The 7,500-nt window shown below is 43.0% G+C and overlaps 2 protein-coding genes across 6 annotated transcripts in view; one reads left to right on the top strand and one right to left on the bottom strand.

Moving 5' to 3' along the window:
* The window catches only part of LOC135091560 (checkpoint protein HUS1-like), a 143,067-nt gene that overhangs the window by 67,306 nt on the left and 68,261 nt on the right, over positions 1-7,500 (bottom strand). The gene's annotated exons all lie outside the window — the stretch shown is intronic.
* Positions 1-7,500, top strand: part of LOC135091556 (uncharacterized) — a 123,363-nt gene that overhangs the window by 48,233 nt on the left and 67,630 nt on the right. The window contains 1 exon segment of the mRNA XM_063989298.1: positions 3,019-3,056. The gene's annotated coding sequence lies outside the window, so the exon portion shown is untranslated.

Genomic DNA, 7,500 nt, shown 5'->3' with positions numbered 1-7,500 from the left:
TCTTTGAACTAACATGGCCCTTGCAGCCTCTCTCTCTCTCTCTCTCTCTCTCTCTCTCTCTCTCTCTCTCTCTCTCTCTCTCTCTCTCTCTCTCTCTCTCTCTCTCTGTTGCTCTCTTTATCTTTCCGCTTGTCTGTGTCTGTCTGCCTGTCTGTACATCTTTTGGGTATCTGTGTGTTTGTGTGTGTGTGTGTGTGTGTGTGTGTGTGTGTGTGTGTGTGTGTGTGTGTGTGTGTGTGTGTGTGTGTGCGCCTTTGCGTGTGTGAGTGAATGAATGTATGCCTGTCCCGCCCTCCGCTCTATCTCTCTCTCTCTCTCTCTCTCTCTCTCTCTCACACACACACACACACACACACACACACGCAATACACTCTCTTCTATTGCCTCATATTAACAGAGTGCAATTGCGTGCGTTCCTCAGCATTACGGGTTGGTATCATTTCCTATCTCCTCCTCCTCCTCCTCCTCCTCCTCCTCCTTCTCTCCTCGTTCCCTCCTTCCTCTCATCTCTCCTCGCTGCCTGGTTTCCCTCCCTCCCTTCCCTCCTTCTCTTTCTCCCTCTCCCTTATGTAATTTCAATGTGTGTGTGTGTGTGTGTGTGTGTGTGTGTGTGTGTGTGTGTGTGCATTGGGGTTTTCAGGGATTTTCTTAGCGCAGTGGTCTTAAGAAAGTGGAAATTACAACACTCTTACCGTCTTGCTTTCTCTCTCTCTCTCTCTCTCTCTCTCTCTCTCTCTCTCTCTCTCTCTAGTTGCTACATTCTTAACTCTTTGAAACTATATTTCTTTATTAAAAACGTACTCTCTCTCTCTCTCTCTCTCTCTCTCTCTCTCTCTCTCTCTCTCTCTCTCTCTCTCTCTCTCTCTCTCTCTCTCTCTCTCTCTCTCTATTACACACACAGACTGGAGTGTAGTCAATAAAACGCCTCGTTAGGTGGACACGGCCTGACATAACAGCTGTATTGGAACACAGCACAGCACAGCACGGCACAGCACGGCACGGCACGGCACGGCACAGCACGGCACAGAATAACCTATCCTAACTTAACATAACATAACCAAGACCAGCATGCCACAGCTTACTGCAACACAATACAATACAACACAGCATACAGCATAGCGAAGGGCATAATACCACAGCTTAACAGCATAGTATATATAAAGCATAACAGCACAACACAGCGTAACAGCATGAAATAACATATATGCCATAACACAGGTCACCACAGCATACGGATGGTATAACACAGCATAACACAGCATGGGTAGAGGGGTCCCTGTATCTCTCTCTCTCTCTCTCTCTCTCTCTCTCTCTCTCTCTCTCTCTCTCTCTCTCTCTCTCTCTCTCTCTCTCTCTCTTACCTGTAATGTACTCTGCTCCGATTCTCTTCACAAATTTACTACAGATTTTCTTCAGATTTTTTCAGGATTTGCATCAGATTTTCCAGATTTCCTTCAGATTTTCTACTGATTTCCTAAATATTTCTGGAGATTTTCTTCAGATTTTCGCAGATTTTCTACGGATTTCTTTCAGATTTTCGACATATTTCCTAGATTTTCTCTGCTTTCTTGATATCTATTACTGAAATCGGTGTTTTCCTCGTGTGAGTTGTCCCTTATACTGTTTTCCTACTTTGTTTCCCTTGGTGTAGGAAAATTTAGGATTTGGAAAGATAGGAATGGGAAAAGTCATAGATATTACGTATAAGAAAATCAGTCATAACAGGAAAACATGAGATAAGAAAAACGCGGGACAGGAAAACAAGAATGGGAGAAAAACATAACAGAAAAATAGAAACAAGAAAATTTAATGATAAGAAACCATAATAAACAAACCCCCCGAAAAAAAACAACCAAAGAAAGAAAATCAGAAAGAAAACCTAGAAGAGAAAAAAAAAAGAAAAAGAAAAGGGATGGAGAGCAGGAACAAGGAAAAAAAATGAAGATACGAAACCACAATAAACAAAAACAAACAACAACAACAACAACAAATAAAATAAAAACAAACAAAATAAACAAAACACTCATAAATAAAAACAAAAACCACAATTAAAAAAAAAAAAAACCACGAACACTTTTCACATCACCAGCTCTTCACCTTAACCTGTCACGGAGGAAAGAGACACACAGGTGAGCACAGCGGCAATTATCCCCCTTTACAGTCCCCCTCACGTGCTGCTTTACCTGGCGTTAATAATTAGGTACAGGTGTGTCTTAATGCGGGCCGTGGCTGTTACATTCTTATTCCTTGACAGTTTTAATTAAGCGTCTAATGAGAGGTAGGGAAGAGAAGGCCAGGTGAGAAGGGAGGGTGGAGAAAGGGATGCAGGGAAGATAGGAATAAGGAACGTAGAAAGGAAGGAGGGAAGGAGAAGAATGGAGATGAAATAGGGTATGCATGAAGAAAAGAAGGGAGAGATGGAAGGAGAGAGGGAGGGAAGGATGAAGGAAGGAAGGAAGGAAGGGGAGAGATGGAATAGTGGATATATAGTAATAGGGATGAAGGAAAGGAAAGGTGAAAGGAAAGTAAGGAAGAAATGAACGAAAGAAGAAAGTGAAGGAAACTAAGAGAGAAAAAAAGAAAAAATGGAAGGATGAAAGAGGAAAAAAGGAAAAGAAATAAAGGAAGGGAGAAAGGAAGAAAAGAAAGAAGGAAAAATGTACAGTTATCTATGTATGCAAATATGTGTATTGCATGTACTGTATTCTGTTGGTCCTCTGCCTGACGCTGTTGTGTTCTTTTTTAAAGTAGACAAAAAACATGGAACTTTCTGTACTATTTGTAATTTTTTTCTCAAACTACATACAACAATAACTACTACTACTACTACTACTACTACTACTACTATGTATGTATGTATGAATGCATGTGCCAACTAGTAAACCCGTAATACTAAGGATCATACATGAAATACCGAAACGCTACCACAGTACAACATAACACACACACACACACACACACACACACACACACACACACAGTCGGTATGCAAGTAAAGTGTTGTTTTCTTCCCCACAGGAGTGACCGACGTCTGATCCAGGGCTTACTGAGGACAGGTGAGTCTTTGCCGGGGAGGGGGAGGAGGAGGAGGAGGAGGAAGATGAGGAATATGTATATGTGTTTTGTCTTGCAACTTCATCTCTTACAATTGGATTTTGAAACGCTAAAACCCTCTGTGCTAAAAAGTTCTTCGTTTATATTAATACTCACAGTAAATAAAATCATCAACATTGCATTTTTAAGCGTGGAAATTTGAAACACATTTGCTTTTGGTTAATTTTTTTGGGGTATGTAAACCGCAGCATTTCAAAACACGAAAAACCTGCTTTATTTATTTATATTTATTTATTTATTTATTTTATTTATGTATTTTATTTTTTTGACGAATGATAATAAATCTCTCATGCGCATTAATCGCAACTACCATCTTTTTTTTTTTATACCTGAAATGATGGAAACTCCCGCCTTTTTCTCTCATCAGGACTGTCCTCAAAAGCCACAGAGATGATTAGTCACCCTTCCACTATTGTTTTCATTCTAATGATGATGCAGAATCTGTGTTGAAGCATGACTACAATCGCGAACACAAACTCAAACACTCAAATGATTTCTACTAGAACCTGTCAACCCTTTTCCTGCTACAGTCGTCGTTCGTCAACCTTCATGCCATGTGAAAATTGTTGAAATTGAGACACAGGAGGAAAAACAGAGAAAACAGAGATGATTTCGTCTATCTTAAGAATGTTTACCACAAAAATAGTGTCTCAGAAGATATATGCATTAAAGGAAAAAGTGTCTGGCAATGAAAGGATTAAACGACTATTAGAATGATGACGAAAACACTGATATCAGTCCGCCATTATATAAATGAACCGTCTGTACATAAATACGAATATGAAACTATTTAATTATATCTGAAACACCAAATTATAAAAAGAGAAACATATTTGATGTGTATTAACCTTTAATTTTATCTGAATGAGATGTTTTAGGCGAAGCTTCTTGTTTTTTGTGATGCTTTTAAAATGTTTTATATACGTATGCGTGAACACCTCCCGCCATAAGGGTTTTAAAATTGTATTGTTATTACGCTGTTTGGCAGTGACCCTTGTGCCTTGCCTCACCTTTCCTCATTGCCAGGGGAATGAGAATACAAACTGCGGAGGAGGTGAAGGAGGAGGAGAAGGAGGAGGAGGAGGAGGAGGAGGAGGAGGAGGGGGAGGAGGAGAGTAATTAATTTATTGCATTTCATATACATATTTCTTTTTTTTTCCAGTATCGTAATATTCTCTCTCTCTCTCTCTCTCTCTCTCTCTCTCTCTCTCTCTCTCTCTCTCTCTCTCTCTCTCTCTCTCTCTCTCTCTCTCCCTTCCCTTCCCTTCCCTTCCTTTCCGTTCCCTTCCCCTCCCTCCTTCCCTCCCTTTCTTTCCTCCTTCCTTTCCCTTCCTTTGTTTCCTTTCCTTCCCCTCCCTCCGTCTCTCTCTCTCTCTCTCTCTCTCTCTCTCTCTCTCTCTCTCTCTCTCTCTCTCTCTCTCTCTCTCTCTGCCCATTATGCAAATTCCCGCGACCTTCAGCACACGGCGAGGTGAAGACAGCCACCTCACTACAACACTCAGGTGCTTTGGGGCCAATAAGATGCTTTTTTCTGCCCTGTAAGACGCAATTTCACCATATAAGACGCAGGCCAAATTTAGAGGCACAGTTTGAACACGGTGTCCACGCTCTCCTCCTCCTCCTCCTCCTCCTCCTCCTCCTCCTCCTCCTCTATTCTGTCTTCTGTGTTTTTCTCAGGGTTTGAATTTAGGTCAAATCACAGCAAGTTTTGGGGTCTGGTGGTTTTCTAGTAGTTCAATGTGTGTGTGTGTGTGTGTGTGTGTGTGTGTGTGTGTGTGTGTGTGTGTTTTCGTGGCCTTTACCTGTGTTTGTGTTGACCAGGTGAGAGTGACGTGACTTGGTGGGTATTTCCTGTTTTTATTTATTAGTTTATTTATCTATTTATTTGTTTTGACTATCTATCTATCTATCTATCTATCTATCTATCTATCTATCTATCATGCGTAGGGGGATGGAAAAGTAATGTGTAGTGTAGTAAGAAGAAAGGCAAGGTTCTACAATTCTCTCTCTCTCTCTCTCTCTCTCTCTCTCTCTCTCTCTCTCTCTCTCTCTCTCTCTCTCTCTCTCTCTCTCTCTCTCTCTCTCTCTCTCCTCCTAACATGCACAAAATCTTGAAATCAAACGAGGCGTGAATGCGAAAGAATCTTAAAGCACGCACATACAATAACAACTAAACCAAACTAAACTCAACTAAACTCAACCCAATTACCTGCCTGCCTTCTCACCTGTAAAACTCAACGCATTAATTCCCCCAGGTAAGAAACACGTAGAAATAAAAGTAACTAATAGCACATCCAGTCCTTTCCTACCTGGTAACCTTCTCACCTGTAAAATCCAACACACTAATTCGCCCAGGTAAGTTAGTGTACATATTTGCAGGTAAACAGGAGCATCTTATGGGGGGAATAATTAGATTACCCACACCTGCCACCTTGATGCCTCTCTCTCTCTCTCTCTCTCTCTCTCTCTCTCTCTCTCTCTCTCTCTCTCTCCCTCTCCCTCCCTCCCTCCACCACCTGTTAGCGCCACCCCGTCTGACAGGTGGTGGCTGGCTCATTACCCTCTAATGAGCCAAAGGTGAGTCAGGTGCTGCTTATGAGGAGACTACCAGCCCCCCCCAATTCACCTTGACTCTCTCTCTCTCTCTCTCTCTCTCTCTCTCTCTCTCTCTCTCTCTCTCTCTCTCTCTCTCTCTCTCTCTCTCTCTCTCTCTCTCTCTCTCTTGTCTTCATAGTTCCTTCCTTCCTTCATTCATTCATTTTCCTTGTTTTTTTTTACTTATCTCTTTCTTCCTTTTCTATCTACCCTTCTTCCTCGTCTTTCTCTCTCTCTCTCTCTCTTCGTTTCTTCCCCCTTACCTCCTTGTACTTCCTTCTTTTCTTACTTTTTCTCTTTCTTCCTTTCTTACCTCTCCTCCATCCTGTCTCTTTATTTCTCTCCCTCTCTTCCTTTCTTCCTCATTATCTCCTTGTCTTCCTGTCTCCTACTTCCTTCCTTCTCGTAAATCCCTTCTTGCTTCCTCTTCCTCTTCCCTTCTTCCTCTCCGCCTCCTTCATTGTCTTCCTAATTCCTTACTTCCTTTTTATCTTCCTTCTTACCTCATATCTTCCTCCTTTCCTCCTTCGCTGTCTTCCTGTCTCCTTCCTTCCTCCTGCTTTCCCTCCTCTCTCTTCCTGGTTCCTTATCTTCCTTCCTTCTTTCCCTCCTTTTCTCCCTTCCTTCCTCCCTTCCTCTTACTTCCTCTTCCTCCCTCCTCCCCTTCCTATTTCCTTAGCTCCCTCTCTCCTTCCTTCTTACCTCCTTTCCTTCTTTCTTCCCTCTTCCTTCCTTCCTCTTCCTTCCTTCTTCCTTCCTCCTTACCTCCCTCCTTCATTCTTACCTCTCTTCTTTGTGTTTCCTTCATCTATTTACCTACTTCTCTCCTTCCTTTATTCCTTCCTTCCACCTCCTCGAGCCCTGATACCTCCTCCTCCTCCTCCTCCTTCCTTACCTTCTCCACCACTCCCCCCCTTCCCCATCCTCTTTACTCCTCCCCTTCCCCTATTCTCTCTCCTAGTCCCTCCTCTCTCCCCCTTCCCTCGCCCCTCCCTTTCCCTCCCTTCCCATTCCTCCTTGCCACCCTCCCCACGTCGCCCCACAACCCCCAAACGTTATCAGGTCGCGCCTCCTACATACAGAATTACATTAACCATTCACGGCGTTCCCCATTCCCCCCCATTCCCATCTCCTCCCCCCCAAAAAAAAAACACAATATTACACATCCTCCCTATTTCTGCACCACAACCCCCCCCCTCCCTCCACCATCTCAATAAAATACCCGTGTCTCCTCCCCCTCCCTCTCCCCCCTCCCCAGTACTTTTTCTTTACCCCTTCTCCCCATCCCACCCCTCCTCTCTTGCATCTATTCCATGTCACCCCTACTATATATATTTCTCTCTCTCTCTCTCTCTCTCTCTCTCTCTCTCTCTCTCTCTCTCTCTCTCTCTCTCTCTCTCTCTCTCTCTCTCTCTTTACCTTCTATTTCTAACCCCTCATCAGCGCCCCCCTCCTGAATCTCATAAATGTTTTCTCCTTTTTCTTCTTCCTATTTATTGCTTCCTATCTTCTTTTTCCTATCTTTTTCTTTTCTTCTTTTCAGCATTCAACTTATTTTTTTTTCTGTTCTAATACATCACTATCCTTCTTCTTCTTCTTCTTCTTCTTCTTCTTCTTCTTCTTCTTCTATCACTCTTCCTGCTAAACCTTCCTTCAATCTCTGCCCTTCCTTGTCCTTCTTTCACCCCTCTCCTTCAGTATCAATTTCCCCTCCTCCTCCTCCTCTCCACCCCGTCCCCATGGCCTGCCCCACACACTCGCCTCCCCGGCCTGCCCTCTTCACGCCCCACG

The sequence above is a fragment of the Scylla paramamosain genome, chromosome 37, assembly GCF_035594125.1.
Source record: "Scylla paramamosain isolate STU-SP2022 chromosome 37, ASM3559412v1, whole genome shotgun sequence".
Classification (NCBI taxonomy): domain Eukaryota; kingdom Metazoa; phylum Arthropoda; class Malacostraca; order Decapoda; family Portunidae; genus Scylla; species Scylla paramamosain.
Note: the sequence above shows the minus strand (reverse complement) of the source record. Positions and strands in the feature narration are given on the sequence as shown.